We start from the raw sequence: 20,334 nt of genomic DNA, 5'->3' as shown, positions 1-20,334 counted from the left end.
CTGAAGTCGAATTTCTCTTCAAGAAAGACATAAAGATTTGGAAAAGGCCCAGGGAAGAGCAACCAAAATGATCAAGGGGAGAGATGTGATTTCTGTAGAAGGAAGATGAAAAAGGTTAAGACTTTTCAGACTGGAAATTTAAAAAAAGACTGAGAGGGAACGTGATCAAAGTGTATAAAAACATGAAAGATATGGAGAGGGTGAAAACAGATGTGATCAACAAATCTTGTAAGACTAGAATTAGGAGCAGCTCTGGAAGATTGAAAGAAGTAATTTTAGGGTAAATGAAAGGAAGCCTCACAGTATTTATATATACCATGTGGGAAAGTTATGCAAAGTTTTAACCTGAGAAATAAGAGGCTTTAAATGCTCAATTCAATTCAGCAAGCCTTTATTTATTGTCTACTATGTGTAAGGCACTGGATTAGACACTGGGAAGAGTAAAAAAGGGAAGAGCATAAGCATGTATTATGAGCCTACTTTATGCTAGACACTGTACTAAGAATCTTAATAAATATCTCATTTGATCCTTATAACAACCCTGTAAGGGTGGGCAGAACAATATGTAAATAAAATAGTTCCTACTCCCCAAAAGTTTATATTTTACTGAGAGATACTACATGTACACAAATAAAAGGAATTACAAAATGATTAACTGATCTCTGCTCCAACACAACTGATGAAATCTCAGAAGGGACAGGTAACTCTGCTCCAACATAATTGATGAAATCTCAGAAGGGGCAGGTAACTGAGAAAACATTGTGTTAAAGTCTTAAAAAGAAGTGTGAAATGGATATAAACTGTGGGAAAGATCTAGAATAAAAACTGATGGAGTAAAAGGATGATAGCTATTGTCTTGTATAGACCACACCTCTGGTAACCTGTTAAAATGCCCTTGGGAGAAAGTTGAGGCAAAAAATAACTTTGAGAAGTGTGACCATGGCATCTAAGAAGAAAGTCAGTCATGGGAGAGGATTCTGGCTCTATAGAAGAAATCAATCTTTGCCTTTTTCTTTTGCCTTTACTAGATCACGAAGGCCAGGGACTTCAAGCTGTCAGCATGGCAACTTGTCCAGTAGGAGATGTGAACACCCTGATATCTTGAGGAGGCACAAGAATCAAAACAGGACCCAAGAGATACAATCCTGACTGTTGGGAGCTAATTGTGGAAAATAGGTCCAGAGTGCCCAAGTGAATGACCTCCCTGTACATAGGGAGAGGAACATCGGGATCCCACAACCTCTTGTCAGGTGTGAATTATTTTGTTCATGTGTGGTTCTTATATGTGATCCTCCCTAACAATGTTTTCTGTATTTGTGCCTTCTCTTTCCACTGATGCCCTATGTACTTGTGGAAAACTATATTCCAGGTTTTTTGTGGGGGAGGATATTTTGTTACTATTGTTCTTATGCCACCGTCTTAGTAAATGTCTTTGATTTGAACTAATCCTGTATACTAGCTATTAAAGATAAATATCTTGAGGTTGGTGGGAAGGAGGGACTGAAAGAAATGATTAATAAATAATCAATTATTAATATTGCAGAGACACAGAATTTTTTCCTCATTTGGAAATTAGGTCAAAGTTAGTTTTCTGAAGGGCAAGTTTGATGATGAGATGAAATCTTGGATGAGGTTTAACCAGTCTGATCAAAAGGTAAAGAAATTCACTATATTTGAGACAGGTATAAGTGGAGGTGGACCCCTTTTGTAAGATTGCCCTAGATGGGGTGGTCTGGGTAGTTATGTCTCTTTGTCCAAGACTTGGACTCTCATTCCTCATTCAAACAAGTCTACCTCTTATTATAATATTCATTTTTTGACTAATTGTTAACCAGAGTTAATTGGCACCTATTGAAAACACCCACTCTTCTAAAGGTATGTAAGTATCCTTCCTGAAGCCTTCCTTGGTTTAAATGACCATCCTTTAGTAAATTATTCCCTACCCATACTTAATTACCCAGAAATTATGTCACTCAAACTTTGTATATGTCACAGGGACAGACTATGGTTTTAGAAGCACAGATCCACAGAAAACTTTTGACCTGAAGTATCTATTTCTAAAGAACTCAATCAGTTAAGCATAAATGGTAAGGGATGGGTGACCCAGAGGGCAAGCTATACAAAATAATATATGATAATTTCAAGAGAAGAAAATGCTAATAACTAGAGGGAACAGGTGGACCTATTAAAAATAGCACCACTGAATCCATTTTACCTCTATCCACCATTTTGGGAAGCTCAGTTTCAGCTGGTTGTAAGTCATCTGATTTTAGAGAAATCAAAAGATTATTACCCCTCCCAAAGATCACCCAGTTTAAGAAATGTCTCAAAACTATCCCTCTCCCTCTCATCTCAGTGTGTCTAGATCCCTTACACGAATCACAAATCAGTTATCAATGTCTATAATCCTATTTTTCCTGTTTTTTACTTCCTCCAAATTTTATTTTAACTGTAGAAACCAATGGTCATTTGTCCTTGACTACTAAGAGCATCGATTCCCGTTTGTTCTAGCATTCATTGCTTAAATAAATCACCTTGTGGATATAACTACTTGAGTTCTTTATTCCATTGTAACAGGAGTGCTACCTTTTAAAGAAAAAAAATTAGGGGCAGCTAGGTGGTGCAGTGAATAGAGCACCAGCCCTGGGATCAGGAGGAAATGAGTTCAAACCTGACCTCAGACACTTAACACTTCCTAGTTATGTTACCCTGGGCAAGTCACTAAACCCCAATTGCCTTAGCAAAAATAGTAATAATGAAAAATGAAATTGAAAGGATTAGAGTAGGCAATGAGGAAATAACACTATTTAAAAAAAAAGGAAAAAAAGTTTAGACAAATTGATGTAAAGAGAAACTTGCCTGGAAGTTGAAGATATGAATTTTCATTCCTTTATTCCCAAAATCTTTCCTCTTCCAAACTTTATTATCATTACCATTAAGACCACAACTAATCTCGTGGTCATCTAGTCTCATAATCTAGATGTCATCCTCTGTCCTTACTCTTACTCACCCCACATATCTACCAAATCTCTTATTTCTACCTTCCCCATATCTCTTGTATATGTCTCCTCTCTACTCAAATGCTGTCACCTTAAATCCAATTCTTACCATCTCTCATCTAGACAATTTCAATGCCTTTCTAACTGGCCTCCCTTCCTCAATTCTTTCCCCATTCCAAACATCCTTTGCTTAGCTGTCAAAGTTATTTTTTTTTCTAAAACAGTCACCCCATATTACCCCATGTCACCCAATGCTCTCAATAAGCTTCAAGATCAAATAGAAACATGTCTGGCATTTAAAGCTGACTTCTTCCCATAGATTCAGTTTTTGGATATTTTTTAACCCTGCACACAATCTACAATTCAGCATTGCTGGCATTCCATGCACTGCTTTTGTAGTGGCTAGCTCCCATTCCTGAAATGTGTCGCCCACCACCCCATTTTAGCCTCTCAATTCCTCTAGTTTCCTTTAAGGTTCAGCTCAAATCTGATCTTCTGTAGGAGAGCGTCTCCGGTGTTTCCCCTTTGTTTCTACAAGCTGCTACTATCTTTCACTCTGAGACTGCATTTCACCTATTCTCTCTATATATATTTTTAGTTAGCTGTTTTATATGCTTTTTCCCCTATTAGGGACAGCTAAGTGGCTCAATAGATAGAATGCTAGCTCCAAAGTCAGGAAAACCTAAGTTCAAAGCTGATCTCAGATGCTTACTAACTGTAACTTTGGACAAGTCACTTAAGTTACTGCTCAAGTCACTTAAGTTACAGTTCAGCTTCCTCATTTTAAAAAATAAGCTAGAGAAGGAAATGGCAAATCTCTCCAGTATTTTTACCAGGAAAAGCCCAGATGGGGTCACAAATAGACATAACTGAAAATGACTAAACAACAAACTCCCCCATTAGAATGTAAGTTTCTTGAGGACAGAGACTTTTTGTTCTTCCTTCACATCCCCAGTTCTTAGCCTGCCATAGATTTAGAACTAAATAAATACTTGTTGACCAACTGAGCAACCACCATAACTGAGAACTATGCTAGACATCTGATGCAGGTACTGGTATTCGGAGTGACCACAACAAAGTTACTCACCATGATTCTAGGTCTCAGTTTCTTTTTCTGTAGAATAAAAGGCTCATGCTAGATTGTACATAAGATCCTTCTATTCTATAGGCTGTGACATATACAAATATGCAAACATATGTATAGATATAATATATCATTATATGTATATATATATATATATATATATATATGTATGCACGTAATGAGTTATTAAGGGATAGGAATCCCAGGGCCTAGCACAATATCTGAAACATTTATCCTTGATAAATGCATGTTGATTGCTTAATTATATATGGGGGAGGAAAGCTATTGGGGGCAATGTCCTATAGGATGACAGTGTATAACTTCCTCCAAAACATGCTGCTATACAGACAAAAAAAATGTGACTGAAAAACCTGATTCACTATAATCATTTTTATATTCTTTAAAAGATTATAAGCTTATATTGTTACCGAAATTAGTCTAGTTCTTTGAAGCCTGGTATATTTATTGTTCCCTACATGCATCTCTTATCTCTGTAGGTTATTTTCCATGTGCAGAATGTTCTTTCTCCTCCATCTCATGGAACCCTTAGCTTCCTCCAAGGTTCAGTTCATGATACCCCAGCTGTTAGAGTATTTCCCCATTCCATAAATTATGTTTTGCATGTTTTGTACTTTCTTATCTACATACATTTCTACTCCTCCAGTAGAATATAGAATATAAGATCCTGGAGGGCAGGAACTTTGAAATTTTTGTCATCCTCAGCACCTACCACAATGACTAACACAAAGTAAGAAAATGCTAGCTTGTTGAAGTGGTTTGCAGTAGATTGAATTGAAATGAATTGGTTTGAAGGGAGAGCTTTGCATCTCACTCAGGACCACATAGTTGGTGAAGTATATAAGCAAAAAAAAAAAAACAAACAAACAAACAAAAAAAAAAAACAAATAACAAGTCCAGGTATTTTGGTTCCAAATCCAAGGCTTTCTACCGTCACTCATTCTTTTGTCCATGGCATGATTTTCAAGGCATGTGTTCCACACATGTGATGATCTTCAAAATGTATCTGTGCATTCTGTTTTCCTTAGATTTAAACATGATGGAATTATATGTTCTTTTGTTGGAATGCTTTTGCTCAAGTACAAAGAATAGGGAAAAAAACAGTTAATGACTAAGTCTAATACTTGGCATTTAAAGGAAAAAAGTAACTAGGGTTCACTGTATGTCATTTCAGATATAAAGAAGTTCTGTTGTTCAGTCATTTTTCAATCACGTTTGGCTCTTTGTGACCCCATTTGTGTGTCCTCAGCAGAGATACTGGATTTGTTTGCATTTCCTTCTCCAGTTCATTTTACTTCACAGTTCGTGAAGAAACTGAGGCAAACATGGGTAAGCTAGTGAATAATTGAGTCTGAATTAGAACTTAGCCCAAGTTCACACAGCCAGTAAGAGTCAAGAAGACTGCAGGCCTGGCGCTTTATCCACTGAGCAATCTATATAACTTTAACTTTGAAGTGGCCTTGATTTCTACTCTTCTGATTCTATTCAAAGCACATCTACATGTATACTTGTATACATATAATGAATTATTAAGGGATAATAATCCCAGTGCCTAGTACAATGTCTAACACATAGGAGATCCTTAATAGATGTTTGTGGGTTGATTAATTCTACGTGGGGGAGGTAAGCTTGTGCATGTCCCACTGGATGAAATACTAAGTAAATGAAAAGCTTCTCAAAGAGTCAGTAACTTCTTCTCTCCATAGGGCAGCATCACAGAAATGTGGATTTGTAGATTTACCTAACCAGAATTCTTGAGCTCCCCACTCACTTCTACTTCTTTTTGGAATTTGTTACAGTGACCCCTAGTTACATGATTTTAGTATGATGCAGTTGGTACTCCACAGAAGCAGACAAATATGTTTGGCTATTGTATACATTATTGACTCTTAATATAGAATTAATAAGCAAAGAAACAAAACATAACAACTAGCACATAATACATAACAGAACAGTAAGTCATATGCCAAGATACTTGAGCTCATCTTCTAAAAAAAAAAAGGAGAATTCATTTAAGAATTTTAGAGGACTCTCCACACATAGTTCAGAAGTTATTTTATCAGACATAATTTGAACAGTTAGAATTTATTTCTTTTCCTACAATGTCGGGAACCACTCTCAGAGACAGCAGATGTATCCCAGGGCAAAGAAATTTCCATTCAATCCCAACTTATTTGTTCAGCAGAGCTAGTCTTTCATTGAAGATCCAGAAACTCTAGACTTGGAAGTCAGAGGACAGGGAATGGACTTAGTACCCAGGAGGACTTGAGAGAAGACTGAAGTTTTCCCAGCAGGGGATTTTCTCAATCTTGGCAAAGATCTCCAAACTCAAACTGCAACTATCTTACCTTAGAGGAGGGTAAGAGCTCTCAGCAGCAGTTTCCAGAAAGGTGAAGCCTGCTGCTGATTTTGTTTTGACATTCTAGGTGGTACAGTGAATAGCACATCAGGCCTGAAGTTAGGAATTCCTAAATTCTAATTCAAATTTAGTTACTAAGTGTGTGATCCAGGGCAAATTGCTTAATCTCTGCTGGCCTCAGTTTACTCAATTGTAAAATGAAAGGCATAATAATCTCAGGATTGTTGTGAAGATCAAATGAGATAATAATTGTTAAGTGTTTAGCAGAGTGATTAAATTGTGATTAAACCCCATATGGGATCTTGTAATTGGATGTGGGTATCACAAACTTATGAGTTATTATCAGCAAATATTTGATTTGTATACCTATTTTACATACTCAGGGTCACATAAATGTATCTCAGGTGAAAAGGGGTCATGAGTGGAAAAAGTTGAAGAAAACCTGGTATAGAGTAGACGCTACATAAATGTTAGTTATTATTATTATCCCTTTCTTCAACTCTGTAAGTAGTAACCCTCTACTCTTGTAGTTGTGTCTCTAGTCACATTTTGGTATCACTCTCCAGACAAATCTTTTCCATTCCATAAAGAATTTGAAAGAAGAACAGTGATAGTAATCCCACATAACAATAACTGAAGTCACTTAACCCAGTTTACCTCAGTTCCTTATATGTAACTGAAGAAGTAAAGGACTAACCACTCCAGCATCTTTGGCAAGAAAACTCCAAATTGGGTCATAAAGAGTCAGACATGATTGAAAAACAACCAAAAAAACCCAACAAAAATAATGCCTTACTTATATTGTCTTAGTTGTCCCTCTCAATACCCTATGAAGAAGATGTCTCCCACATTTTTCAGTTAAGAATACTGAGCTTCAGTGAGACCCAAGTGACTTATCGTTAGTCACACAGCCAGGAAGAAGCAGCAAGAATATTTGAGCCCATCTTCATTATTCCAAGTATAGCATTCTCTCCATTGGACCATCACAGTCTTTTTCAACAAGCTTGCTAAATTTCAGCAGGAGGAATGCTGGGAAATGGGGAAAGTGTCTTTTTATTCTATCCCGGAGGATGCACAGAGGTTTCATGTGATTAGGATAAGTTTATAATCGAGCTGTCCTTCTGCTATTTGAGATGAAATACAAAGGGCATTTGGGCATCTCGATGCTATCTTCTGGATTTCTCTGCTGCTACCTCCATACTCTTGGCAACAGGACCTTTATTTCTTGAGAGTTAATTTCCTTCAGCTGCTTATTCTCTCCCTCAAGTCTCAATCCTCTTTGGAAAAGCAATTGGTTATTGTGCAGAGGATTTTGAAGTCATATACTGGGGATTATAACTTTATTTGTTGGATGAGTAGCAGTGTCAGAAGAACTCTTAAACACCAAATACCTCTTTTGGATATAAAATATTCTTAGTGAAGAAAAGTAAGAGAAATAACAGAAAAATCTATGCAGCTGTAGTTAAGAACAATCACTGTTAAGTATGTTTTATCATAAATTTAAAACTGAAAGGGAGCTTTCTTGCCTAATATCCCCACTTTACAAGTGAGAACACTGAATCCAAGATGAGTCAACTGATTTGTTCAAGATCATGTAATTTCTAAGTTCTAGAGCTAGGATATAAATCGAGGTTCTCTGATTTCAAATCTAGCAGTTTTTTATATCCTTCTGTGTCCCTTAATCAAATTCAGGCTACTGTTCAGTAGTAGAAGCTTACTGACTGTTTATTGCATGCCCCTGTCATGACTGGATTTTGCTCTATTTATAATGTTCCTTCCTGCATCAATAGAGCACCAGATCTGAGTTCAAATCTGGCCTTAGATATTCACTGTGTGACCTTGAACAAGTCACTTAACCATGTTTGCTTCAGTTCTGTCTTCTGTTAAAAAAGCTGAAGAAGGAAAAAGCAAACCACTCTACTATCTTTGCCAAGAAAACTGCAAATGGGGTTACAAGAATTGAATATAACTGAATAACAAAATTCCATTCCTGTATCAAAGGCTTTTTTCTCTATGAATGTAGTGAGACTAATTGACTTTTTTGTTTTTTTGCTTCAGTGGTGAAAACTCATAAAACTGACAAAATGATCTCCTTTTTAATGTTGGAAAAGTTCACATTATTATCAAATTCTACATTTTTCTGTAGTGTAATTATAATTTTGGGTCATGATGACAAGAAAAAATTATCTAGGAGCCAAACTACTGTTAAGTTTTTCCAGCCTTGATCCAATAGGAACCATTTATTAAGCTCTTACTGTATGCTATAATGCGCAGTACTACAATGGGATAGATTTTGCCTAAACTGGCCCTCTGATGGGCCAATCCATCACCAGGTTCCCTTAAAGACTTTCTAGCTTGGTGGAACCTAGCTTTGTGGTTTATGCTCCTTCCCCCTTTCATAGCCTTTGAGAGTTATAGATCATCCACATACAATAGCAGCAGCAGTTATAATAACTAACGTTTAAACTCTTTAAGGTTTTAAAATTATTTACATATGTAATCTCATTTGATCCTCCCCAATAATAATCCTAGATTATTATTATGCACATTTTATAGATTAAGGAAACTAAGGCAGACAAAGATTATCTGTCTTGCCAAGGTCACATAGCTGGTATGTATGTGAGGCATAATTTGAATTCAAGTTTTCCCACTCCAAATCAAAATCTTTGGAGGGGATAGATGGTGAGGGATTTGGAAGTCTTGAGTTGAAGAAATGGGCAGAACTTTAAGAAAATTTGAAAAGAAGAGATCATTTTCATCTGAAGCAAAAGAGAAGGGGATGAGAAAAGTTTCATAAAGAGGGTGATATCTATCTGAACTTTATAGAAAGAGAAAGATTTCAATACGGGGACACGAGAAGGAAATGTTTTCTGGAGTATGGGGACTGGTCTTGAGTGATGGTGAGATGTTATTAGGGAAAACCTACTCCAGAAGTGGAATATGCTGAATGCAAAGAACAGTAATATAAAATAAGATAGGGAATTAGAACCAGATCATGGGGAAGGCCTTTAAAGCCAAACAGAAGAGATGGCATGTTCTGGGTTCATTTCCCAGCATCTCCACCAGGGCAGCTGGGTAATACAGTGGAGAGAAAGTCAGACCTGGAGCTAGGCAGACTCCTGAATTCAAACCTGGCCTCAGACACTAACTATGAACTTGGACAAATCTCTTAACCCTAATTGCTTCAGTTTCTTCGTCTGTAAAATTAACTGGAGAAGGAAATGACAAACCATTCCATTTTCTTTGCCAAGAAAACCTCATCTGGGATCTTGAAGGGTTGGGTGCAACTTACAATGATTGTACAACAAGAAGGAGTGTTTCTTTGTTTAAAGGAATAAAGAGAAATAAAGCTATGTATGAGAACAGTGCTCTGCAGACCTCAGGATAGATGTAAAGAAGTCTGTGAATGTGGACGGAAAAACAATTACATCTTTATTTTTATTAATCTCTAAATTAAATTTAGCAATTACTTCTATCATATTTTTAATTATTCTAAGAAGTCCAGAGGTTTCACCAGATTGTCAAAAGGGTCCTTGACATAAAAGATTGGGAAGATTATATTGGCTACCTATTTCTATACATTTTTAAGACTTCTGGCAACATTATAACATCTCCCTTTTATTTGCTATTTTAAACTCATGTTTCCCTTTCTCTATTATCAATAAAAATCCTTAGAAAACCCAGAGAAGAGTTTTAAATTTATTATAGAGATAGGAGAATGAGGGGAAAACTTGGAACCTGTGTCCTTTTCTGCAGGGGAGCTGGATTTTAAAAAGCCCAGTAAATAAGAATAGGGATGATGGACATGGGAGAGAAAAAGAAGCATGGGAAATTGGCCTAGGATTAAGAAGTATCATCAGAATTCAAAATTAAGGTGGGAAGTAAAGAAGTCTAGCATTTAGTAGCATTGCCTGTAGAATAATAAATACTTAATAAATTCTTGATTGATTAATTGATTGATAGAATGAATGCAGGAGCATATTCTCCCCCTCAGGGATATCACACACATGCCTTATCCGTGTTTTAGGACACTTACATTCTAACAAGTCCTTTGGTATGACATGCATATAAAATGGGATATTAAAATCTAATTTTCATCAGCATTTAATTTTTCATGGTTTAATAACTTTTATTTATTAAATAAAATGTATCATATCTCAAAATGTCTTAAAATAATCATATCCCAATATCCTTTTTCTCTCACCCCCCTTTCTTCATTGCACTTCCCCTTGTAACAAAGGAAAATGTAATCAAAATCCCAGCAGCAACTTCACTATTGACATTATAGCCTAAGGAAGTCATAATAGATTTTTAAAAAACAAACATATCAAAAAATTAATACCAGCCCTCTTGTGCAGTAATAAACAACTGGAAATGATTTTTAAAAAATATATAATATATAAGAAAGTAACAGAATATTATTTGACATAAGAAATTACAAAACCAAAGACTCCAGAAAAGCATTGGAAAATCTATATAAACAGATTCACAGTAAAAATAAGCAGAACCAAAAAAAATTATATAATGATATAATACAAATGCAAAGATTATCAAAGGAAAAGATAAACTCAGAGTGACTAGTAGTGATCTTGGAGAACAGATAATGAAGCATACTTACCTTCTCTCAAACTAGAAATAGGAGACTCTAGGAGCACAATGTTGCATGCACTGTCATACACAGTTCACATATTAGTTACTTTTGCTTAACTATTTTCCTTGGTTACAATGGGTGATTCAATTCCAGCTTATTGGAATATGCAAAAATGATTTAAGATGTAAAGACACAAAAAGCATCAACATAAGGAGTAATTTCAAATAGTGCCCCTTCTCCTCTCCAAACCCAACCATTAATTAATTGCATCAGCCAACACATCAATCAATAAATCAAGTATGCATTGTGTCCTCTATATACCAGGCCCATGCTAAATGTTAAGGATACAAGTACAATGAATCCTGATTCAGTAGGAATTTACTTTATAGGGGGGAAACATATGAGAGATAAGTACATAGTATATTGAGTACATATTTTGTTGTTCATTCATTTCAATTCTGTCCGACTCTTACCTGCCCGATAAAGTAACTTTATCTGGGGTTTTCTCAGTAAAGACAATTTTCTTCTCCTTATTTTACATAAATGAAAAGTAAGAGTTTCTTGTGTCCAGGGTCATAGCTATTAAGCTGGTTAAATACAAAAGTGAATATAACAGGTGAGGAGATCAGAAAAGGCTGCATATAGAAAGTGTACTTGAGCTATATTTTGAAAAAAGAGGGTCATTTCATGGGAAAGGAGTGAAGACGGAATTTATTCCATGCATGGAGAGCAGACAGTACAAAGACAGAAAGATAGGAGATAGATTGTTGTTTGTGAGAAGCAGAGAAGATCAATTTAGCTGGATCACAGAGCATGGGAGAAGAAGCAATGTACAATGAAGGTGAAAAAAGAGGTTAGAGCCAGTGATAGAGGTAGAAATAGCAAAACTAGGCAACTACATCTGACAGCATGTGATTCATGCCATGCCTTATTTCCCACCTCTCTAGCAAAAGAAAATGTATATTTACTTCTTTTTTTTTTTTTCTAAGAGCAATAGCAGTCATTATAATTAGTCTATTTGGCAGTTTTTAGGCTGGAGAGGGAAAGGGGAGAGATTAGTTGTTTGCGTTATTTTAGCCAAAGTGCATATTGTTTTCTTAGTTCTGCTGTCTTCACTTGGCATCAGTTCATACATATCTTCAAATTTTCCTCAAAGATCCTCATATTCACTATTTCTTGCGGCACAATAACATTCTATTTTTTATTAGAGCTTTTTATTTCTCAAAACATATGTGTGGACAACTCTTCAACATTAGCCCTTGTAAAACCTTGTGTTCCAATTCCCTGCCTTTCCCCACACCCTTCCCTAGATGGCAAGTAGTCCAATATATGTTAAACGTGGTAGAAATATATGTTAAATCTAATGTATGCATACATATTTATACAATTACACAATAATATTCTATTATATCCACATGTCGTAGTTTATTAATCCATTCCCCGTTTATTTTTAGTCTGTTACTACAAAAAATGGCTCAGGATGGTTTCCTTTTTTATATACTAAATTGCAAACTTGAGAGGAGAGAGAAATTTTACTCATCTTTGTATTTCCCTCAGCACCTAGCATAATGCTTTGTATATAGTAAGTACTTAATAAAAGGTGTTGAATGAATAAATTAGAACTCTTGTGTTAGAGATTCCTAGAACAACAGCAAAAAGGGGTTGGGTTATGTTGGAGAATTGGTCCATGATCTCTGCTCGGAAAATGAAGGAGGATCTCTACCTGACACCATCCAATGCGCTGACACCACTCTTACACTGATATCAGCTCCACTTGCAAGAAAACAGTTCACAAAATTTATGAAGTAAATCTTGGCTGAAAGATGCTAGAAAAAAAAGGAGATCCTAGAAAATAAAGACATTCTTTCACACACATCATTCTCTTGAATATCTCTATTATACCTTCATCACCACTAGTCAGGGGTCCTAATGGACAGGTCCTGCTGCAGCTGGTTAGCATTTCCAAGGCTGTTAAACATTATTCCCCTTGGTGACTCTTCCTGCAATTTTGCGCAGTTCAGTGGTAGCATCAGCTACTGCTCTGCCAGAGGAACCACCCACTATGGAGGAAGGAAGAGACTCTTCTTGTCTGGCCCGAGGTATAGTTCTCCCGGCATGGCAACTATAACCCTACACTCAAGACTCCAGCACAATGATTTTCCTTTCTTAACATTCCCAATGATCTCTATTCTCACAATGTGAAAGTAACAAGTAGACTCCTGTTCTCTATCTCCAAGAGATTCCCACTCATGGATCCATGCTGGATGTGGGCTTAAAACCCTCTTTACTACTTAACCACTTGTGTGACTTTACATCAAGTCCCTTTGTATCTCAGTTTATCATTTATTTTTTTTTAAAGGGGGGTAATGGATTAGGCATTCTCTAAGGTCCCTTTCAGCTCCATGATAATATTAAGCTTCGATAAGATGATTATAAATTGCACTGTCCTTTCTACTTATATCAAAAAGACTGTCCCCTGTCCAACTGAGAATTTCTCATTTCTTTAGGAGCTGACAAAGCACCCGAGTTTCTCTTTAATTAATTCACTTAAGTCCCCAAAACTCTCTTAGGGCAACTGAGTAGGATTATTCATTTCACTTTCAACTGTCACCAGCCACATCTGGTGGATGGACTAATTGGTAAATTCTCCTGGGTCTCCAGTATCCATTCCTTCAGGGCACATCACTCCTCTGAGGTTGGGGAGGGAAAATGCCAGAAGGGACCATATAGCCCAATACTCTAATTTCATAGATGAGAAAACTGAGGTGCAAAGAGATGAAGACATTTGGCCAAGGTCATACAATTCATAAAGAACAAAAACTGCTTTGTACAGGCTATGGAATTAGTGAATGTGAATTTGTGCATCTCTGGCAAAAAATGCTCATGAAATGCTAATCAGGTAAGGAGATGGAAAAACCAGATTCAAAATGTTGATTTGCCTACAATTCACAAGCTCTAGACAACATCTTTAATTAGCTTTTCCTTTCTTAATAGTTAAGTGATAAATAATATAGTCTAGTATATAGAAAACCAGCCTTCCAGGTGAGTTCAAATCCCACTGATGATATATATTGGTTGTGTAACTCTGGGTAAATCATTTAACCTCTAAGTGCAGCCCAGGCAATCCTTTAAGACAATAAATTACTATATAGCAGCTAGGTGGCTCTATGAATAAAGCACCAGTCCTGGAGTTAAGCTACTCATATCTGTGAGTTCAAATCCAGCCCAAGACCATGACTAGTGTGACCCTAGGCAAGTTACTTAACCTGTCTCTCTCAATGAACTGGTGAAGGAAATGGCAAGCCATTCTAGTATTCTTCCAAGAAAATCCCAAATGGCATCACAAAGTCAGACAGTGCTGAAACAACTAAACAACAAAAAATTTACAGATTAGAAGTTTCCCTATATTAATGAATTACAGATAGACAGATACCTATACCAATAAAATCACAGCTCTATATGGTGATAACAAGGAAACATAGGGAGATCTATGATTCTATCAGTGTAAGAAATTGTCATAAGGAAATTCCTATTCTGCAACATAATCTTAAAGAACATGTGTCTCCAAGAATAAACAAATGAATGAATGAAAAAGTATTATTTAAGCTCTCCAGTTGTCTTGACATATCTTTTTTTCTGATCTATATCTTGCTACTGGATCAAAATGGCTCCAGAGGAGAGAGTGAAGCTGGTGACTGCACAGCTGGTGACTGCACAGCCCTTTCTCACATAAATATAATTCACTTGCAATTTACCTTTCTGATGCCATGGTCTTCTTCTAGAACAAAGGACAAACAATGATCTGTGAGTAGTAGTATCTAGCCCAGTGGAAATCTAACTGGTCAGTTCCAATTGGGCAATACAGGTCCTTCCTTCCTTCCTTCCTTCTTTCCTTCCTTCCTTCCTTCCTTCCTTCCTTCCTTCCTTCCTTCCTTCCTTCCTTCCTTTCTTCCTTCCTTAATTCCTTAATTCCTTTCTTTCTTTCTTCTTCTATCCTCTCCCTCCCTCCTTTCTGTCTGTCCACATAGGGAACCATACCCTTATCTGTGGGTGTTCTGCCTAAAGAAATATAAATTTTGATTACTGAAACCTCACAAGATACTTGGGATTTATGGGTTAGATTCTTTTTTTAAGGATCATGTCCTAAACCCAAATCATTCTGGCTCTCATTGATTAACCAACAATAGATCCCAACTCAAGCCTCACTACTTTGGTGACTCAGAGTAAGTATAAATATCAATTATTTCTGTTTTGGCCAGAAATCCTGAGGGTCTTCCTCTTCCAGATGGATTTTTTGACTGGGTAAAAGAGGTCATTCTTTGCCTCATTCATTACCTAGTCTTCATCATTGAATGAAAGTTGCCTCAGACAAACTAAGACCTAAGAAAGACCTTAGCTAAAAAGTCCAAAGTCTCCACCGTATCTAGAGCCATCTTCACTCATCCTGATCTGTCTTGACATTGGACCCAGATGTCTCCAGAAGAGAAAGTGAGGCTGATGATTTTGTACAGCTCTCCCTCACTTAAATCCAACTTACTTGCATGACACAACATAACCTTCCCAATGCTGTGGTCCTCTTTGAAAGCAAAAGACTAACAACAAATGGACATATGTGCCAATTATACCAAGCTAAGAGTTGCGGATACAGATAGATATAAGCAAGCAAGGGAGTCTTTGCTATTGATGAGTTTACATTATAATAGGAGAAAACAATAAATGTAGGAGAGAGTGAGGGGGGTGGAATTTGGACAGGGAAGCTAGAAGGAATGGTGATTGGAATCATAGAGATTGAGATGTCCCTTACAGGAATGGTAGGGTTGGATTGATTATTATTCTTAGAGCTGAAGTCAAAAAAGATACTAGATATATTTCCAGTGATGTAGCATGATCTCCAGGAAGTGGGACTAGGTCTCAGCAAAATAAGATTCACCAATCACACTAATGTGATTATTCACTTCATTGATGCAAATTACAACCCACTCATGGCTGCCCTCTCACTCCATGTGATTCTTGTCTACATTTTCCATAGGAACACATACTGGCAGTGTGACCCTAACATTTAACCACTCAATGCTCCCAAGGCAAGTCTTTAGGACTATAATTTACAAAGGAAGAATTTCTTCATGGGGAGCTGGCTACATATAAAAGGGCCTTTTCCAGCTGTCTTGGCATTATGTGAATCTCAATGGAGCATATAGGCTATCCATCAGTTATCCCTCACTGTAGCCACATGACTGATCTGCCTGTCCAATTTTTTTTTTTTTATTTCACTGTGTCTCTGATGACATCCTATGCAAAACTTCTCTTGAACCATTCTTTGTTGATATGTTGCAGTCCACTCACACTAGACTAGGAGACTGGAAGACCTGAATTCAAATCAATCTTCAGATTATTTATATGATCTTCACCAAGTCATAAGCTCTCTCTGCTCAGCTTCCTTATTTATAAAATGGGGATAATAACAACACCTAGCTCTCAGGGTTATTGTGAGAATAAAATTTTAAAGTGCTTAGCACAATATCTGTTATATAGCAGACGCTTCATAAATGCTTGTTAAAATAAAAATTAAGTAAAAATCATAAGCCTCTTCAACATAAATGTATTATAATAAAAAGTCACTCTAGATTTGGAACCTGAGCATCTAGATTCAAATCTTGGTTCTGGATCACTACCTTTGTCCTCACTACCTGAGCCCCAGGTGAGATTCCTCGTCTATAATAGTGAGAGGGCTCAAGGTAAATGACTGGCCTGGTCACTTTCAGCTCTGGATCCTACATCACTAACCATTACAGTCTAAAATTAGGAGCATTAATTCTAAGTGTCCCCTGGGTTCTAAGAATTGGTAGTTTTGATTTATATTTGGCCACTGGCCCCAGATGGCTTGGAAGGGGAAAGTGAGGCAGGTGACCTTACACAACCTTCTCTCATTTAAATCCCATTCACTTGCATGCCATGGCACCACCTCCCTGATGTCATGGTCCTCTTTGAGAACCAAGGACATACATATGTGATATCAATATCCAATTGCATAACCTTATCCTGGAGTGACTCCTGGGCAGGAAAAACTGGGGACTCACTCAACTGAGGCAAAATTGCCCAAGGTCCCATATAGTTCCCTAAAAGACTTCATTTCCTCCACAGAGATGAATGTCATCCCCCCACGAAATGTCTTATCTGTATTTTTTAGTGCCAAGCTCAGGCAAAAATTGTTTTATTTCTCTTGCTTTGGTTTTAAAAGATGACATGGAAAATAAAGACAGCTTTACCTTGGAACCATGTGATTTTTGATAGAATCCCACAATTGCACATCTGATAACTAAAGGATGGACCCAAAAGCCCTTAGGAATATATAACTTCTACTGATGCCCATTTACTCAAGAAGATAATAGTATTTTCATGTGAATAACAGCTGCAAGATTGTACTCAGTAAAAGGTTTATATTTCATCTACATTAAAGCAAATTTCTAACAATTTTCAGCTCTTAGTAGTTATAGTGTATCATTTTACAAAATTGGTAGTTAATGCCCAGACATCCAGAATCCAAACAACCAGAATGCATTAATAGCTGCGTGACTTTTCCAGCACTCGCTGCTGAACAATGGTGATTGGTGCTCAGAACAATGCCCCCTACTCCCTGTGAGCTCTCCCGGGATACCATTTAGTTCTCTGATCTAAGATTATATTTAGTATGATTTTTACAGAGAAGTGTATGCTATTTACTTGAAGTTTTTATGGTGATTTTAGTATGGTAGTCTGGAAATCCTTTGGGGTTGGGGTATTTTGGGGGGAGGGATTGGAGTATCCTCTTTGAAATCCATATGCTTTTTCCACTCAAGAGACATTCCCTCCTGTTGCCTGATATTTCATTCCTCTTTTCTATAATTTTCTGTATCTAAGAATTTACATATAGAAATTCCCATTTTTCATGTCAGACAAAAAGAGTCATCCGCTGGTTATTCCCCACCATTTTCCTTCCTATGAAACCAAAAAGATACACGAATGAGGCATCCCTCCCCATAAAATATATGGCTTCTACCAGCAACAACATTGTACCAGGAAGAGGTCCTGACTTAATGTCTAGGTTATTCTGGCACATTGAGCAGCCCTGCTATATGAGGGCTAGAACATAAGCATCCCCACACCAAACTTGGATGAATATAAGAGCTTGGAGTAATCTGGTGCTACCTGATCCAGAGGTATCCTCCAACAAGATCATCAATCACCTTATCCTATGACCTATAGATCATAGAAGCTCTAATCATTACGAAGTTCTTCCATATATGACTGAGATGTGTCTCTCAGTCTTTCTTCCTATATATACCCATCCTAAAGTGTCCCTTCTACATGAGGTTCCTCTTGATGTTTGCCTCCTTATAGAAAGACTGGCATTAAAGTTTAAGAAAAAGGTGTCCAGCTCAAACCTTTGTTCTAATTGTGACTCCTTATACAAATATATGTAGAAGATTATGGTCATGGGCAATATTGAAGTAAAGACTTTCAACAGTAAATCTATAGCACCCACTCTGGGAGCTCCTCTCTTCTGTCACTCACTCTCATGTTTGGTCCTCCCTAGGGAGGCTACCCACAGGGTTCAAAGAAAACTTGTTCTGTGGATCAATGCTTATAAACTATGGCCTATGAGCCCCTATCAGTGAGTTGTTCTTTTGTAGTAAGCAAGGAGGTACATTTAGCTCAAAACAAAGGCATTTTCTAAGATGAAATGGTAAATATAATAGCCACCAAGAATTCTCCCCATTTACCCTATATGTCCAGAGTGTTGTTCTTCTTCAGTCATTTCTTTGTGGCCTCATTTAGGGTTTTCTTGGCAAAAGATACTGGAGTACATCACCATTTTCTTCTCTAGCTCACTATGCAGATGGAGAAACTGAGGCAAACAGGGTTAAGTGACTCACACAGCTAGTAAGCATCTGAGGCTGGATTTGAACTCAGGTAATCCTGACTCCAGGTTCAGCATTTCGTCCATTGTGCCAATGAGCATATCTAGGATTCTCCTACAAATACACAAGAGTGCCCAAACTCACAGTACAATATTAATGAGGAACACGTGTAAAGAACACATGTAGTCAAGGTGACATGCAAGGCTTCAGTATTTTATGTATGAAGGAGTTCTCACTTTCTCATCATGGAGTCCTAACACCATGTTCCCTTGAGTGTACTGTCTGTTGATAGGTAGCTTAGCAAAGCTCCCAAGGTTTGCTCTTTTTGAAGGTCAACTCTCAACTGCCAGAGATGATTTTCTCTTCAATTCATAATTACCCTATATATACCTCTTCTATGTGGCCAAAGCCCAAGATTTTCATGGAACACTTTGCAGTCAAATGGTCAGTGACTAATTCTGACATCAAGATGACATGGATTCAAATCACACTTTTGATGTTAAACACTTGTAAGACCTTTGACAATACAGTTTACCTTCTTGGGCCTCAATTTTCCCTTCTGTGTAATGAAAGGTTGAGACTGCATGATCTCTATGTTCTCTTCTAACCTTCCATCCTATGATCCTAACCTTCCTTCTATAATTCAACTTCTCTTTACTTCTCGGGAATAGCCATAATTATTCTTCATAATTTCTCCCTCTTTCTTTCTTCTACTTTTTCTATTATATTCCATCACTCAAATATCCAAGAATTAGTCTTTAATTATTGCCACATTTCCTACCAAGGCAAGTTGAGGAAAGACTAAAAGAATGATCCTCCCATCTTCTAGGCACATGATCTAAGGACTTTATGTCCTTAGATCTTATATGATTTTTGCCTATCTATATATAACCCAACAATTGAATTCCTTAATTATTATATCATAAAATATTAGATTTTTTTTTCATTAAAAGAAATAGCAAAACAAACAATGCTTTCAAAGTTAGGATCGTAGAAACATAGCACCATTGATTTGATAAAGGGGATTCAGAGTTTTTATCTCCTCATTTTACAGAAATGGAAACTGAGGATCAAAGAAGTGAAAGGCTTGCCCAATATCACACAGTTAGCAAGGGTCAGAGTTGAGGTTTAAATCTGAATCTTCTCATTCCACAGTCAATGCTCTATGTACTTCCTTAAAACTAGTATTCTGCTAGTGATTCTGAATGCCTTCAAACCATGAAACACCACAGTATCAGGTGAATTTAAATTACAAATATCCCAAAGGACAATTGAAAGACATATGGTAAGCATAAGCAGGCTGTAGCATTTTGCCAGTGATAACTTGCTTGTGAGAATTGGTATTAAAGACATCAACAAGGGCAAATATGACACGAAAAAAGAAG

The sequence above is a fragment of the Sarcophilus harrisii genome, chromosome 6 (genome assembly GCF_902635505.1).
Source record: "Sarcophilus harrisii chromosome 6, mSarHar1.11, whole genome shotgun sequence".
Taxonomy (NCBI): Eukaryota; Metazoa; Chordata; class Mammalia; order Dasyuromorphia; family Dasyuridae; genus Sarcophilus; species Sarcophilus harrisii.
Note: the sequence above shows the minus strand (reverse complement) of the source record.